Raw genomic sequence first — 17,630 nt, 5'->3', positions numbered from 1 at the left:
CAGGAGATGCGTGTTCCATCCCTGGGTCGAACAGCTTCCTGGAGGAGGAAATGGCAACCCACTTCAGTATTCTTGCCTGGGAAATCCCATGGAGAGAAGAGCCTGGCGGGCTACAGTCCATGGGGTTGCAAAGAGTCAGACATGACTTAGAGACTCAACAGCAACAACAAAGTTTAACTGAGGTATTTGGGTAGGCCTCATGCAATATAAATAGTGTCTTGATAAAAAGAGGAAATTAGGATGAAAACACTTGCAAAGGGAAGACTTTGTGTTAACAGAGGGAGAGAACACAGACGTCTACAGTAAGTCCTCTACACGTGAGCTAGTTCCATTCCTAGAACTTGTCCGTAAGGCCAATTTGTTCTTGAGTCCAAAAAAGTCAGCCTAGGTACCCAACTAACATAATCAGCTATATAACACTGTACTGTGATAGGTTTTTAATACTTCTCACGCAAATAGTACATGCTGCTGCTGCTGCTAAGTCGCTTCCGTCGTGTCCGACTCTGTGGGACCCCAGAGACGGCAGCCCACCAGGCCCCTCTATCCACGGGCTTCTCTAGGCAAGAATACTGGAGTGGGTTGCCATTTCCTTCTCCAAAAGAGTACATGAGACAAATACAAAAAATAAAGCAGACATCTTTAATTTTACAATACTTTGAAAAGCGCCAAGTAGAACAGTACAAGAGCTGGCATACGGGGCTGGCATCGCGCAAACAGGCGGGAAGAGCTCCTAACTGGAGGACATGGTAGAGCTGAAGGACCGTCAGCAACAGGAGACGGAGGGGGAGCTGCACCTTCACTCACTCCCGATGCTGATGGGATGCACATTCCCATCTTTGAAAGCTTGCAGTTTGAAGGTTTGTATGTCGGGAAGTTAACTGTATAAGACGAGGAGAGAGGCCTCCAAGGAAACCAACCCTGCCAACCCCTTGACCTCGACTTCTTGGGTCCAGAATTGTTTCAGCCACCCTGTCTGTGGCACTCTGCTCCTGCAGCCCTAGCAAACTAATGCAGATGCTGGCAGTGACGCCACGGGAGCGCCGCTGGAGAGCAGGCTGTCGGAGGTGATCACATGAGGTCGTTGGCATGGAGCCAAACCAGGGAGTCCAGGTCATCCCACACAGCAAAGACTGTTTACCATTGTGTCCATAGCGTTTCATCCGTCATCTGCCTTTTTGCCTTCTGGACAGCCTCAGACCTTACCTTCCTGTTTGACTACTGCTTGAAAGGTCTGTGCACCAAAGCCACGTCTCAACACCAGTCTCCAGGCTTCTTTGTCAAAAGGGTCCTCGGTGTTTCCCTTCCTCAGCTACAGATCGCACTGACTTTCATCTGCTCTTCACACCAGCCCTATCCAGTAGAAGAGACAATAAGAATATTAGCTTACATTCCACATATTCCTTTCTTTCTTCCCACTGATTCTGGGAGCTCTGTAAGGTGAATGCTATTGTCATTTTATATGTTTTTAAAAATGAGACTCAGAGAGGTTAAGTGACTCCCTAACCTCACGTGGTCCCCACATGATACAGCCTGTGGGATCCGGTCATCAGAGCCCGTTCCATCACACAGCAACGCAGTCTGTAATCTAATTCACCATCTTTCATTTACTGCAATGTACAAGTCACAAGCAATGCTGATGAAATTGCTCAAAAAGCTCTCTGTGATATCTGTGACAGACCTAAAAATCACAGTGCAAATGAGAACTGTGCTGTATTAAAATTCGATTGGACATTCAACTATATTGAACCTTAATGTCATTATTTGCAGAAAAGAGGAATGACTGACTTCTTAAAGTTTTCAAGGTACTGATTTTTGGGGGTTATATAAATACACAAAATAGTGGCATCAAAAATTCAGATAAAAAGAACTTTTTCACTATTTACCAGTGACTGCTAATTACTTTTCTGTGTTCATTGGTTGAAAAAATATTTATTGAACAGTTGCTATGTACCAGCCACTGTTGTGTGTTGAGATTATAAGTAGTGAACAAACAGGTAAAATGGCCCCCTCTTGTGTGCTAAGTCACTTCAATCGTGTCTGACAATTTGCGATCCCACCAGGCTCCTCTGTCCATGGGGATTCTCCAGGCAAGAATACTGGAGTGAGTTGCCATGCCCCCCTCCAGGGGATCTTCCCAACCCAGGGATCGAACTTGAGTCTCTTTTGTCTCCTGCATTGGCAGGCAGGTTCTTTACCACTAGCATCACCTGGAAAGCCCCTGCCTTCTCTTAGGGAACTCATTTATTACATTGTGTAATCAAGGGGGCTTCCCCGGTGCCTCAGCAGCAAAGAATCCACTTGCAATGCAGGAGACTCGGGTTTGAACCTTGAGTCCGTAAGATCCCCTGGAGAAGGGCACAGCAACCCCCTCCAGTATTCTTGTCTGGAGAATCCCATGGACAGAGGAGCCTGGCGGGCTACAGTCCATGGGTAGGAAAGAATGAAACATGACTGAAGAGGCTGAGCATGCATGCACACAATCAAGAATCCTGTGGAACTACCCTGCCGGTGCAGTGGTTAGGACTCTGAGCTTTCATTGCCGAGGGTCCGGGTTCAACCCCCAGTCAGAGAACTAAGACCCCACAAGCCACACAGCATGGCCAAAAAACAAAAGAAAAATAAAAGAACCTTGCTCTAAGGGTATTTATAGTTAACATTTTACAGAAGAGGAAATAGAAGTTTTTATTTTATTTTTATGGGAGCTTGCGTATTTTTCCCAAAAGCATCAGCTAGCAGAGGGAAAGACTTGGGATTGGAATTCTAGTCACTGGGATGCCAAAGCCCTAACTAATGCACCCAGGTTGCTCCCATCCAGGATGCTCTAACATAATGTCTGGTCTCAGGGTAAGTGCCGGGTCTTAGTCTCACACAAACACTCTTTCTCCAGGGCGGTGACCTGTGTCCACACTCTCCTGCCTCCATGTCGCTCTGCCAAGGGGTTTCGTTGTTTTCAGTCCCCGCCGCACCCTCCACCCCTCACCTGCTAGCTAACGCCTAGAGAAAAGTGTGGGGAAAGATTGCAGCTGAGAGTAGAACTCAGATGTGAAGTGAGCTGACATCAATGACGAGGACCCTCTCCGGGAGATGAGTTGGAAAAGAACAAAAGGCTTTTCTTTCCCCTGGGGCTGTACCACCATCCAGAAGAGTCTACAGGAGCTAGGGCCCCCAAGGGCAGCCCTGTGGCTATTGACCAAGTAGCCTGCGGGCCACCATTAGGCACACGTTTACCTATTCTTGCCCTGAAGTTGAGTAAGAGTCCTTCAACTAGATTCCCCACACTGAGTGGACTCTGCTAATCCTTCTTGCCTCAGGAGGCAAGACTTGCTTAATACTTCCTCTGGCTAGAATTTATATGCTGCAGAAATGTAAAAAATAAGCTGAACTGAGTCTCCAAACACCTCCAAGTTCTCACAGAGGCTGGGTGTTCTGAAACCAATCCACATTCAGCAGAGTGTGTAGGTGTGTTTACTGTCAGACTGTTTTCACACAGGTGCAAGTCACGCAGGGCCTTTCTCAGAAATCTGAGTCTAAACTGTTTCTCAGAGCACCCTAAGCTATCTGGCTACCTCAGCATGCTACATAAAGGTCCAAAAGCTAGGGCGGTTTCTTGGTGACACACCTGTGTGGCTTGGACCCAGTCTCTGGTCTTGCAGTGTTTCTCTCTCTATAAAGTCTGAAACAATACCTGCCTCATGAAGGATCACACTACAATGCTTTGAAATCATGTAGCAAGACAAGTCAGACTGCATCTTGTTTTTATTACCTCCAGGGACATGCTTAGTACTGTCACCCTGCTCTAGCTATGGAGGAGCAGAACCACCCCCAGATTAGGTAAAAACCTACTTCTGGCTGTGATTGCACACCCTCCCACCCCCCAAGGTAAGGCATCCACACACCTCCCTCTGCACCATGCTCCAGGTACTGAGGGCCCAGAATTGTCCAGCCAAATGCTCTTGAGTCGGTTTTCAGGACCTGCCCGAACTTCTTCCTGTGGTCCAACCTCGTGAGGTGCACTAAACCTCCGAAGTATACCACCAGGGTATGCCCCCCTGGGCCCCAAGAGTGCTACTTGTGAAGGAGCTTCTGCATGGAGCTTGGAAGTAGGCTGTCCTTACCTCTGCTCACTCGCCGAGAGACTCTGGGCTGGGATGGGAAGAGAAGGGGGACAGGCCACAGGCTGGGAGCCGGGAACTCACAGCAGCTCTCTCCACCTTCCCATGTTCTGGCTGGCACTCCAAGAAGCCCGAGGATGCTACACTTGGAATTGTCCTTCCAGGTTGTTCTGAAGGAATACTTGTGAAAGTGAGAGTGGGATGTATTATTCTGAACATCTTTAAGGTCGATTGATAAGCTTTTTATCATATTGATTTTTAAATATTTAGACATACACGTTACCCTTAGTGTTCTGCTGTTACCCTTAGTCTTGGCCCAACAAGGTGGGAAGGGGTTACTACAAATCATGAAGAGTCAGCTGCCTGCCCAGGATAAGCACCTAACCTCCAAGGGGACTGCTAGGTAGGGGACGACACTCCTTTAGATATTTTAATTCTGATTTTGTCTAAAAGTCAAATTTTTCCTTTGCTCAGATAAGGCTTCAAAATGACTCTCCAGTCTTTCCTCTTGGGTGTCTTTTGTCGGAGAAATCATTAATTTCACCGGGGTGCTCTGTTATTCTCAGACTTTACTGTGTCTAACCTGGGATTCTTGTTGAAAACCTATCTCAGGACTCCTCTGGAGGTTCGGTGGTTAGGAGTCCACCTGCCAACGCAGGGGACTCAGGTTCAATTCCTGGTCTGGGAGGGTCCCACATGCCGCAGAGCCACTGGACCCATGCACCACACCTACTGAAGCCTGAGTGCCCAGAGCCTGTGCGCCACAACAAAAGTAACCATGGCGATGAGATGCCTGGCACCGCAACTAGAGAGCAGCCCCTGCTTGCCACAATTAGAGACAGCCCACACACAGGAATGAAGACCCAGGACAGCCAAAAATAAAATAAATACATAAGTGAGAATTAAAGTTACTCCAGGCAAAACCCTCCATATATTTAGGTTCAGTTGGCCTGAACTGGGGGCTCAGAAGAGTGCATTTTTACTAATGTCTCAAGAGGTTTTGATAGAAGTGGTGCAACAGCCGCTCTGGGAGAGTAACGAGCACCCAGGTGAAATTAATGATTTCCCCGACAAAAGACACCCAAGAGAAAGACCTGGAGAGTCATTCTGAAGCCTTATCTGAGCAAAGGAAAAATCTGACTTTTAGACAAAATCAGAATTAAAATATCTAAAGGAGTGTCGTCCCCTACAAAGCAGTCCCCTTGGAGGCTAGGTGCTTATCCTGAGAAGGCAGCTGTTGCTCAAAATATTTTGACACTGATTTTTAAAAAATTGCCTTTGGAGGTGGATTATGAACCACATCAGAAAGCCAATCTCATTATTTCCCAGCACAGTTTGCATTTGACAAAAAACAACATTCCCCAGAAGGATGATGCATATTACTTAGCTGATTTAGTTCCTATGTTTCCCAAGTCAAATATGTAATAAAACAAGATCTATTATATAAACACACCTGTTTATTTCAGCTTCCTTCTGAAACTGTACCAAAGTGACAATGAAAAAAGAAAAAAGGCACAAATCTGTGCAGACAAAGAAAATGAGAAAGGAGGTTTAGGAGGAAATGGGAATCAATAGTTTGGAAAACTGGAAAATTGATGGAGAAGTGGCCATTGACTTGGACAACCCAAGAAAGCTGGAGCCTGAGCCTGTCATGAGGACAGCTAAGACAGTGACTCATTTTACCTGAAAATCTCGCCTCAGGAATTAGAGGCAACCAGTAACTTAGAGTCAGGAGGGCTGGGTGGGTGTGGTGAAAAGAGAATTTTTTGACAATTTCTCTAAGTAATAGTTTGAGCCCCAGATCCCTTCCCCCAGCCAGGCAACAACCCTTCCCCAACCCAAGAAGACGTGAGGGCCATTCTCTGAAATCCTCATCCAGAGAGACCCTGTATTCTGGAAGACCAGTCCACAAGGCAAGGATGTGTGTCCTTACTAAAGAGGGGCCATTCCTTGAAAATATGCTCAACACTGAAACTACGGCTCCCCTTTGTTTAATGACCAAAATGAAATTGGTTGCCTCAAAGAGGCAGGCACCGGGAATGGAAACAAATAGGGTACCAAGCATTTATTGAATGTCCTCTGTCTGCCACATCCTGCCCTATGCTTAGCCTTCAAGAGGAAGTCTGGAACAGTTCCTGCTCCTGCATAGTTTGCTGTCTAGTTCGCATTGCATAGCTCACTGACCTGCTCGCTGAGCAGCTTCATATGTGAGCAGTAAGGGGCCCCAGGTATGAGGAAGTCACATACCGATGGTGGGGTTTGGGGAGAAACAGCCTCAAATACAGTGATTGGTTGAGGAATACCTCTGCCTGTGTTTGAGAGAAAATAGAAGCGCAGGAGCAAAAGGAGACATGGGCAAAATAGGCTAAAAGTAAATAATACAGACATGGGAGCAATAAGAAAAAACTGGGGAAATGTTGAAGGGTCACGTGAAAAGTAAAATAAGAAAGAGGACTCGAGAAGTGATGAGCTACTCAGACTCAGAAAGAGAGGCCCTTGAGCAAGACAACCTCCAAATGGGAGCCGTGTTTGAGGCCACTGATTCTAGAAGCTGAAGATGATTAAAACGGACATGAAGAGTAGACAGTTGTACTTGGTGAAAAGACCAGACACGTAGCAGACTTAGCAACAAAGACCAAGTGTCCAGGATCTCTGGATTAGAGCTGAGTTGGGGAAATTGAGAGAAAGAAAAAATTTATGGCTAGCGGACAATAGGTGGGTTTTGGCTGCTGAGAATTCATCTCTTGTGCTCTCTCTTTTCTGTGGGTTTTTGATCTCTCCTTAGAAGGAACTGCATAATATATATGGCTTCAGTGAGTCAGTGTCCAGCTCTCCATCTCCCGTGGTGGAATCAGAAAGGGTCAGGTTCTCCCTTTTGCTACCGGATGGTAGGAGTGAGAGTCAGAATGGGGCATGAGACTTGAGTTTGACAAATGTGACCCTGTCTCCTGGGACTCTGAATCTTGAATGGAGAGTGCGTTGAAGGTGAAAGCATTGCAGTGGAAGTGGGGCAAAGGAGAAGAGACCTGACTCTCCTTCTGCTGGGGCTCCCAGCCCCCTAGACTCTTTCTTGCTCTATAAACCACTGATATTCTTTCCGATGATTCCCACTTTGCCAGATTCCCTTTGCTTGCAGCCCAGATTGCTGACTGACACATTGGAAGACACCAGAAAGGAAGAATTGGTTGGATTAGGTAACTGGAGAGGAAGCAGCAAGGACCATTCCTAGGGAAAGTGTGAATTAAATGATTAGTGCCATTGGCAGAGATGAGAAAAATAAAGATGCAAGATTTGTTTGGGAAAAGATAATGCCTTGGTATGTTTGAGGCCCAAGTTCAGTGCACTTTGAGCAGCTGGAAAAACAGGACTGCAAGGTAACAAGACACAGAGTTGAACAGAGACACTTGGAATTGATGTGCACATGTAACAATATTCACAAGAACAGGTGTAATCCTGCAAAGGGAATTGTAGGGGAGGAAGAGTAGAATTTGAAGATATAAGCCTTCCTAGAGAGATGCAACTCATAGAAAATGGTTTTATTTTAGGGAGGAAAAAGTAACAACTGACAGAGCACTGAATATGTAGATGCTTATCTTGTTATAATGCTTTGCTTTAAAACTTCCTAAAGATCTCAGTGGGCTTCCCTGGCAGCTCATCATGAAGAATCCAGCTGCCAATGCAGTAGATAGGATTCCATCCCTGGGTTGGGAAGATCCCCTGGAGGAGGAAATGGCAACCCACTCCAATATTCTTGCCTGAGAAATCCCATGGACAGCGGGGCTTGGTGGATTGCAGTCCATGGGGCACAAAGAGTTGGACATGACTTAGAGACTAAACCTCAACAACAAAAGATCTCAATATCCTAGGTAATGCCATATTTCCTGATGTAAAGAAGGTAGCTGACTATGGATGCAAGTGCCAGAAAATGTTGACTTTAATTCACTTAAACAGCACAGGGTTTTATTCCCTTAGAAACAAGAAGTCTGTAGATAGGACGGTATCCAGAAATGGTGAGTCAGGGCTTCAGCTCTGCTTGGATCCATTGGACCTGTCTTCCTCTATGTGTTGGACCTGACATCCAGCCGGCTCCCTTTCAGAGTGACAAGAATGCTGTATTAGTTCCAGATATAACAATAGTGAAAAAAAAAAAAAAAGTTCTTTCCTCATTCTGCCTCTTGAAAGTGCATCTCTTACTGAATTTTCGCTCATCACATTGGCCAGAACTGTGTCACATTCGTTCACCTGCATCATGATTGACTCAAGCTATTCAGGAGTCACCCACTGGGGCCAGCCTGCCTTCAGCACATGGTTGGGCAAGGGAAGAGTCATGTAGTCCCTTGAACAAAACAGCAGTGGGTACAAGGAAATAGTGTAGTAGGAGTGGCTAACAACAAAGCAGCCAAGAACAGTGTCATAGAATCAGCATCATCTGCTCCATAGTGAGAGGCTAGTGCTGTATACATTGCAATCCAATCATTCATGCAGCTTGATGTTTGACTAGGAAGTAACTTTGGGCTACACTCTGCATTTTTATAGGATTTTACAAGATCCATCATTACATAACTTCAATTTGAACAATTTCCATGAAGCCACGGTTTTTCAGCCACTGCTTCACTCATCTATAATTTTCTTTTATCTCTAGCCTTGCCTCCTAAAGCTTTTCAAAAATCACATGGAGCACAGCAGCAAAACCCTTCTGAACTCCCATTTTGTCCACCACAATTCCACCAAAGCCAGGGATCTGTAGGTATAGAAGGATAGCCTTGACAATGGGTGCCTGGATCAAGAGTCTAAGAAATTGTCAGTGGTCTAGGATGGAAATCAGCTCAAACCCAACCGCAGTATTTAGCTATTTTCCTGCTGCATCCTTTTAGGCCCCTTTCAGCTTATAAATGTTAAAGACTACCATCAAGGACAGTAAACGGATTTAGGCATAAAACTTCCTGTCAAGGGTGATTTATATCTAATAAAAGGATAGCAGGAGAGCGAAGCCTGCTTCGCTAAGTTTATGATAGACAGTGAAAGAGTACCATCAAAATAAAAAGGCTTCAGTCTGTCGTCGGCTGTGTGGGTGTCTCCCTTCTTAAAAAGCAGCATGCTAGAGTTGTATTGTTTGCTTTTATCAGCGCCTTGCACTGTCGAGGAAAAGTTCTACTGCACCGCTAATTGAACTTGTACAGATTTATAAGCTCAAGGCCTGTGCATGAGAGAGATTATTAGGACTTAAAAGATAATAGCTCCAGCAAGAAAATTAAAACTGCTTTCACCACTTAGATTTCAATTGCGCATAACTTCTACCCACCATACAAACCTCTATGGACTGAGAATTTGTTTGAAAGATCTTTCCTAGAGTCCGTGAAGGAGTGATGAAACCCCGGAGAAACTCAGCTGCCATTTTACCTCATGTACAGCCCAACACTACGAAGGACCTACCCATGTAAGTCTGGAAATGGGGTTTCAATCCAATTGCTTCCTAGGTGAACGACATGACACTTCTAGATGACTGCCGGTGGGAGACACTTCTCCATGGGTCTTTCTCACATCTCCACATTGTGAAAGCAGCAGCACTCTCTGCTTTTGCTCCAGACTATGTTTCCACATACAGCAGATGGTGACTGCAGCCATGGAGTTAAAAGATGCTTGCTGCTTGGAAGAAAAGCTATGACAAACCTAGATAGCATATTAAAAAGCAGAGACATCACTTTGCCAACTACAGTCCATATAGTCAAAGCTATTATGGTTTTTCCAGTAGTTGTGTCTGGATGTGAGAGTTGGACCATAGAAAAGACTGAGCACCAAAGAATTGATGCTTTTGAACTCTGGTGTTGGAGAAGACTCTTGAGAGTCCCTTGGACACCAAGGAGATCAAACCAGTTAATCCTAAAGGAAATTAACCCTGAATATTCATTGGAAGGACTGATGCTGAAGCTGAAGCTCCAATACTTTGGCTACCTGATGTGAAGAACCGACTCATTGGAAAAGAATGTGGTGCTAGGGAATATTGAGAGCAGGAGAAGGGGACGACAGAGGACGAGATGGTTGGATGGCATCATTGACTCAATGGACATGAGTCTGAGCAAACTCAGGGAGATAGTGGAGGACAGGGAAGCCTGGTGTGCTGCAGTCCATGGGGTCGAAAAGTGTCAGACATGACTTACCAACTGAACAGTAATAGAGGGAACAGTCTTGGAAGAAAGAGATGGGGTGTCCCTCAAAAGCAAAGGGCAGGTTTGCAACTCAGGATTCTTCTCCTGTAACATAACCCACTGGGGCCACATGCCGTCTTTATACTGCCTTGTACTAACGGAGCAGATGCTGATACTCTGGCTGTTGCTTTTGCTGTAGGTAATACAACTCTTCCGTCCTAAAGGAGATCAGTCCTGGGTGTTCATTGGAAGGACTAATGTTGAAGCTGAAACTCCAATACTTTGGCCACCTCATGCGAAGAGTTGACTCATTGGAAAAGACCCTGATGCTGGGAGGGATTGGGGGCAGGAGGAGGAGGGGACGACAAAGGATGAGATGGCTGGAAGGCATCACTGACTCGATGGGCATGAGTTTGAGTAAACTCTGGGAGTTGGTGATGGACAGGGAGGCCTGGCATGCTGCAATTCATGGGGTCGCAAAGAGTCAGACACGACTGAGCGACTGAACTGAACTGAATTGAATACAACTCTTTGCCTCTGATCCGGGGGCCTTTGTCTTCTGCTAGTTTCTGGGAACAGGCTAACTTCTCAGTTTACAGATAAGGAATATCTCAGACCCTTCACAGTTTGTGAAAATCACCAGTAATGTGGACTTAGAAAAGCCATTTTTCTAACATTTTAAATCAGAAGAAGACTAGCACCTGCCTTAAACCATAATATGTCACTGTTCCTTACATTTTCATACCTAAGTATAATTTCCCTTTGGTCAAAACCAAAGAGAAGCCAGGATAATAGTTGTTAGGGAGGGTTATGGAGGAAACTTCTTTTCTTGAATCTCTAGGGGAAATTCTTAGCCTTTTGACAATAAAAAGAAAAAGGAAATGGATCTAATAGACAGGTGACCAATTAATGTCCCTCCCAGTTCTTCAACTCACAAATTGACATAGATGTTAAGAAATATGGGATTTCCCTGGTGGGCCAGTGAATGGGACTCCATGCTCCCAATGCAGGGGCCTGGGTTCAATCCCTGTTCAGGGAACTAAGATCCCATGTGCCAAAACTACTGAGCCAGCGCGCTATGGAATCCATGCACAGCAAGTGGAGAAGCCCACACACTGCAACAAAGAGCAAATAGAGCAAACATCCACCCCCCCTTCTACTGTCTTCACCCCCAGATTATACGTAAGGAAAAATAATGCCCTTAACCAAGTTTTCACCCATTCATGTCTTCAGAGATCACAGTATGGCTCCTTTTAGACCATTAAGGGGAAAAATAAGTTGAACAGCATCTCTTTAAAATGGACAAAGATGGGATTTGTACAAGGAGAGGCAGGTTGACAGAGCCCAAGATAAGAAATACTGAGGTTACCTGAAGTTCCTCTGGACATCATGCCAAGATTTAAAAATAGTGGGGATGCACATATGCAAGCAAACCCTGAATGGGGGTATACATTCCTAAAGAGAACAGTATGGTTGAACAAAGCTTTGATGATGGAATTAACTTGAAACAAAGGCCCTTTGAGGAAGATAAGTCTGAAAAGAAATGAAGAATACATAAAACTTTGTTTAATTTATGGAATTTATATGCTGCTGACCAGTAAGTATAAAGTTCCATTCCCTTGGTTCTCACTATCACTCATGTATTACTTGTCAGTAAATGCGATGCACTCAGAACAGAACAGCTCCCGTAATATTTCTGTTCCCACTGCAGCTTTACTACACCCATGAAACTCTGTAATCTTTAAATTCCCTCACTGTTAACATCTGCTGAAACATTATTGGTCCCAGCATAGCCAAGCTGCTCTGAAATTACATTTAGCGGAGTAGTTAATGCTAACAGTATAATTCTCGACGCAACGGTGTTTGAAGAGAGCTTTAGAATGGGCACGACGATCGTGCTTCCTTTAGGTTTTATTTCTTTTGTATCTGTTTTGTATCACAATCTTATGGGCTTGGAGCACACCATTTGAGAAAGAGCATATTGTACGTATATATTTCAGTAAACACCCTATTACATTCTAATTTTTTTTAAAATTCCATAACCTAAACCTACACTCACTTTTTCTAGTGTTTTTTTTTTTTAATGAAATGAAATTCCTTTGCAAGATATGATGATAACCATTTAGCGGTTTGAGCAGGGAAATTAATCAAGCTTCTGTAAAATGAAGATATTTTATCACCCCGTTAAGGTGTTTTGAATGTTTTAAATCTAAATGACCCTACACATAACCAAAATAAACAGGTTGCTTATGGTGCTTGTTAATGAGGATACATTCATTCTATAATCATAAAGTTGTTAACATTTTAAAAAAACTTTGCTTTGAAAAACTACGTTTGTTGTAACTCCAAGACTGTAAACACGACCTTGACATTACTTTAAAATTAATATTCATATATTCACATAATAATAAATATTCATATATTTACATCAACATATTTTATGTTATTAAAATTATTTACATTTAGTATGATAGAACATGGTGTTTATTTTTTTTTTTAATTTTATTTTTATTTTTTTTTTTAATTTTTATTAGTTGGAGGCTAACTACTTTACATCATTACAGTAGTTTTTGTTATACATTGATATGAATTAGCCATGGATTTACAAGAACATGATGTTTAAATGTGTTTAAACTGTAGGCATTTACCTGATCTAGTAAGACCTGTAATGAATGGCTTGGTAAAATATGAAAGATTTCTCTTCCCTAGAGAATATTCTTCCCCAAAGTAAAATACAAATTTTTTCATGGAATTTCACCATTAAGTAAAAATACATATTAATAATTTAATATCAAACAAAATCAGATAAATTTATTAAGTTCTTATCTTTTGGAGGGAAGGAAAAATGTATTACTAACCAAGTGTAGAGAGCAACATTTTTAATTGGAGTATAATTGATTTACAGTGTTGTGTTGGTTTCTGTTGTACAATGAAATGAATCAGCTATGTGTGTGTGTGGCTTAGTAGATCAGTCATGTCTGACTCTTTGTGACCCTATGGACTGTAGACCACAAGGCTCCTCCATCCATGGGGATTCTCCAGGCAAGAATATTGAAATGGGTGGCCTTGCCCTTCTCCAGGGGATCTTCCCAACCCAGAGATGGAACCCAGGTCTCCCACATCGCAGGCAGATTCTTTACTTTCTGAGCCACCAGAGAAGCCCAAAAATACTGGAGTGGGTAGCCTGTCCTTCTCCAGGAGAACTTTCCGACCCAGGAGTCGAGCCGGGGTCTCCTGCAATTCAGGCAGAGTCTTTACCAGCTGAGCTACCAGGGAAGCCCAACTGGGTTATATGTATACATATGTCCCCTCCCTTTTGGACCTCCGTTTCGTCCCCACCGTCCCACTCATTGAGATCATCACAGAGCACCAAGCTGAACTCCTTGTGCAGCATTCTTAAGAACACACTTTCTTCCTTCATATATTCCGAATTTTAACTCTCAGCAATATTTTAATACAAGTTAAACTTCTGAATATATGAAGGAAGAAAGTCTGTGCTCAAGAATGTTAACACTGTAACTGCAGTAAGCTTTTATATAACTTTCTTCAAAATGAACGAGAAGTTTGCCAAAGTTGATTGACATAAAATATAGAATAGTCAAAGATAATAATTCTTTACCATTTATTACTATATATGCCATCTTTTGAATATTTCTATATTTGTGTCATATGTAATAGTCTGTTCGGATCAGAGGCCAGAATATATTCTTATTAATTCTGTTTCTGCAGGATCTATGCCAGGATATAAGCAAGATTAGGTTCTAATAAACAGGTGTTGGATTTACTTCCCCGCCCCATACCCTCATCCCAGGAACCCTCATCCTCTCTGGATTTCTTATTCCCCAAGAGCAGTTATAGACATTGTTCAGAAACCTTCTTTACAGAAATTCTTTCTTTTGCACTAGTGCCCTCTACTTGCTGGCCAGACTCTGTCTCGGTCCCATAATCCTTCTTTTTCAGTCTCACTTTGAGAAGATGTCTGGATCTCTGCTACATTTCTTCCTGTTGTCCAGACCTGTGGCTTGCATGGGATCTGAGAAAGTATCCTATCTTCGAGAAGAAAATGCCTACCAAGCTGCTGCTTCTATGTACTAAATCCTCAGCATCGCTTGTTGCCCACCTGTGCTCTGTAACCATGTTCTAGATCCCTGATTTTCCTCTGAACAGTGACTTCCCTCCCTGAGCCCAAAATATTCCTGTGCCAGTTTTTATTCAATCAGTCTATTTCTTATTTCTTACTTCTGACTCCTGACATCTAAACTTCTTTCCCTGCATCCACTCTTCGAAGTTGATGGGGTCAAAATACTATTTCTTTTATGCTGTTTGGTTGCCTTTCATGGTAGCCACACAGATTTATAATAAAAGCTCTACACAGAAGAAACAAAAAAATTTCTGAGCTTTTAAAATACATTCACAAAGTAATTTGCCAGACAATGCAAAACGTTATATTAACATTGAATGTTTACCTTATTATGCTTATCTCCTAACCTTGTACAAGAATATGCATGTAGGAAATCTTATATTTGAGATCTAAGCAGTACCTGATTAATGAACAGCAGTAAATTATAACTTGCCAGCTGGTTTTTCAACATTCAGCTGTAATAATAATCTGAATTCATATCTGCTTTTTCTCCTTCCTTTTCCTCATTATTACCATAAAACTAGAAGCATATGGGAGGATATTATTAAGGAAGGTAAAATACATGGATAACAGAAAAAGGAGACAGAAGGTTGTTTAAAACCATTGTCTTTGTACATGTGTGTTAAAGAGAGAGAGAAATTTTCCTGTTTCTTTTTCATTTTCCTCAAGACTCACCATCCACAATGCATAAAGGGTTCTATCAAGTGACCTACAGAGACATAGTAGAAACGATTACCATTGCCTTTAGTTGCCCTCTTTGAGAGCCCTTCCCAGCCTATAGACCTTATGGGTGGGCCTGGGCAACCTCATTTATGCCTTTCTGTGCCTTCAGCTTAACTGGACTAGAAGTAGATACATGACCTTGAGGGTAACAGATCTCTAGCTTCAACTGAGCCAATAAGATTTTGCTGTTTGCTTTCTCTTTCACTCCCTTCTCTTTGCCTCTCTCCAAGTAAGATACACAGAAACTGGAACGAAAATGTCATTTAGAGTTGAGGTTGCAAGTGAAGCTGCAAAAAACCAGAACGAGGCGGGTTAAGTAAGCAGAAACTGAAGCTTCACAGGAGAAATTAGTCAGTGGAAAAAGTAAGGGTACAGATAAGCAGAAAGAAGCAGAGAAAATAAACCACACAACGCTAGAGAAAATGATTCTCGATACAAGGCAGAGTTAATAGGATTTCGAAAGATCAAATATGAGGTGTGATAAAAAGAAAGAAATGGAAGACTTCTAAAAAAATAGTTGACCATCATTTCTTCAATGACCATCTCAATTCAGTCTTTAACAAAATGCTGCCACACATTCTATTTGTTAATTGCATTCAGTAGTCTACCAACCCTTGGGTAGAAATCAGAAAACAAACCAGAGACCCAGTCCTCAAAAACTGCAAGTTGGGACTTCACTGGTGGGCCAGTGGTTAAGACACAACACTACCACTGCAAGGGGCATGGGTTTGATCCCTGGTCAGGGAAATAAGATCCTGCATGCTGTGCAGTGAAGCCAAAAAACTAGAAAGCAAAATGATAACAACAAAAAAAAATTGAAATAAACACCAACTGTAAGTCTTACTGGACTTACTGTAATCCATTTCAATACAGTGAGGGAAAGTGTGCTTCACAGAGAAGCCTCTAACCCGACTCTTTCCCACAGGAACACAGGAAGGTGAGCAGGCTACAGTGAACGGAAGGAGATGAAATAACCAGAGGAAGCAACACGGAAGAGCGTTTCAGGGAGAAGGAATTATGTGTAGTCTCTTAGGACTTGCAATTTGTTCTGCTTTCAGTGGAATTTAACTGCAATGGTTGGAAAGTAATATAAGCAGCTAAGATGTAGTATGGTATAGACTTTCTCTTTAAGTGCTTAAGGAATTCTGAATAAAGAGATTATTGTGAGGATTCTATGAACTTCACTGGTGAGAAAAGAGCTGAAGGATGAGCAGAAATTGAGCTGGTGGAGGAAAAGGACGGAGGGGCACCTGTATTGCTCCATCATCTTTCCCCGGTAGGCCCTGTATGTAAATATGTATTTCTTCTCAGGTACATTGTAAGTTCTTTGCAAGCAGAAATTGCATGCCTTTCCTGTACATCTTTCTATCATATCTAATGGTTTGCTGTGCACAAGAATGTTATGAAAATTATTTCCTCAATGTTTAATTTTTTGTGCTTTAAGAGTCAGAATTAAGAATGAGAAATGCTTGACTCTATTTTCTACGCACCCAAAGTCCAAACATCTAGAAAATTCTAAAAGCACAGCATCTCATGTTGCTCGTTTATCCCCAAAGCAATTTGCTGTGACCACCTTTAGAAGTATGTTGGTAGAGTAAGTGGATTCAAATAGTTTTAATTACTCACTAAGTTTGTGGGTAAATTTTTTGATGGATCTTTTTAGCAGACACTAGAAGTAAGTTTACTTACTCATGATGCAGTTTGGATATCAGGTACTGGGCTGTATTGAGATTAACTCAAAGTACTGCTACTTGCAATCCATTCAGAGTTTATGATAGCATCAGACAGGTAGGCATGACATGTGTGCTCTTTGTGTCCAACTCTTTGTGACCCCGTGGACTGTAGCCTGCCAGGTTCCTCTGTCCATGGGATTTCCCAGGCAAGGATACTAGAGGGGGTTGCCATTTCCTTCTCCAGGGGATCTTCCTGACCCAGGGATCGAAACTGCAGACCCACATCTGCTGCATTGCAGGCAGACTCTTTACTGCTGAAAAACCAGGGAAGCCCATATTAGGGTATGACAGTGACTTTTTATTATCAGTAAAAGCTAACATGTTGGCAGAAGTATGGAGACAGTGAAAAAGATCAGTGTATGCCAGAGGTTTGGGTGAAGGGAAGAATGAATGGTGGTGAATAGAAGGTTCTGAGTATGTGTATGACACTACAGTGGTGGGTATGTCATTATACTTTTTCAAAACTCAGAGAACAAATAGCATGGAGAATGAACCCTAGTGAAAGCCATGTGCTTTGACTGGTACTAATATACTGATGGTGCACACAGGGTGTTGACGGTAGGGGAGGCTGTGGCAGGCGTTGGGGAAAAGTGGTAGCAACTCACTATTTTCAACTCAGTTTTGTTGTGAACCTAAAACTGTTCTAAAAAGTAAAGTCTATTAATTTTTCTTTTTTAAGGATTCCCCCTCTGCCTCCCTCCCCCACTCAGGGACTTCCCCGGCAGCCCAGTGACTAAGGCTCCACACTCCCAATGCAGGGAGTCCTGGGTTTGAT

General features: G+C 43.0%; 1 long non-coding RNA gene across 1 annotated transcript; it reads right to left on the bottom strand.

The window, feature by feature from the left end:
• Positions 1-663: 663 nt before the first annotated feature.
• Positions 664-4,850, bottom strand: LOC139037387 (uncharacterized). Its single transcript, XR_011490159.1, has 3 exons — positions 4,696-4,850; positions 4,116-4,293; positions 664-1,350 (listed from the first exon to the last, which is right to left on the bottom strand). It is a non-coding gene; the product is annotated as an uncharacterized lncRNA (long non-coding RNA).
• Between the last annotated feature and the right edge of the window lie 12,780 nt (positions 4,851-17,630).

This window comes from Odocoileus virginianus, chromosome 11, assembly GCF_023699985.2.
Source record: "Odocoileus virginianus isolate 20LAN1187 ecotype Illinois chromosome 11, Ovbor_1.2, whole genome shotgun sequence".
In the NCBI taxonomy this organism is placed as follows: Eukaryota; Metazoa; Chordata; class Mammalia; order Artiodactyla; family Cervidae; genus Odocoileus; species Odocoileus virginianus.
The sequence above is the reverse complement of the archived record's forward strand: the minus strand, read 5'-3'. Positions and strand labels throughout refer to the sequence as shown.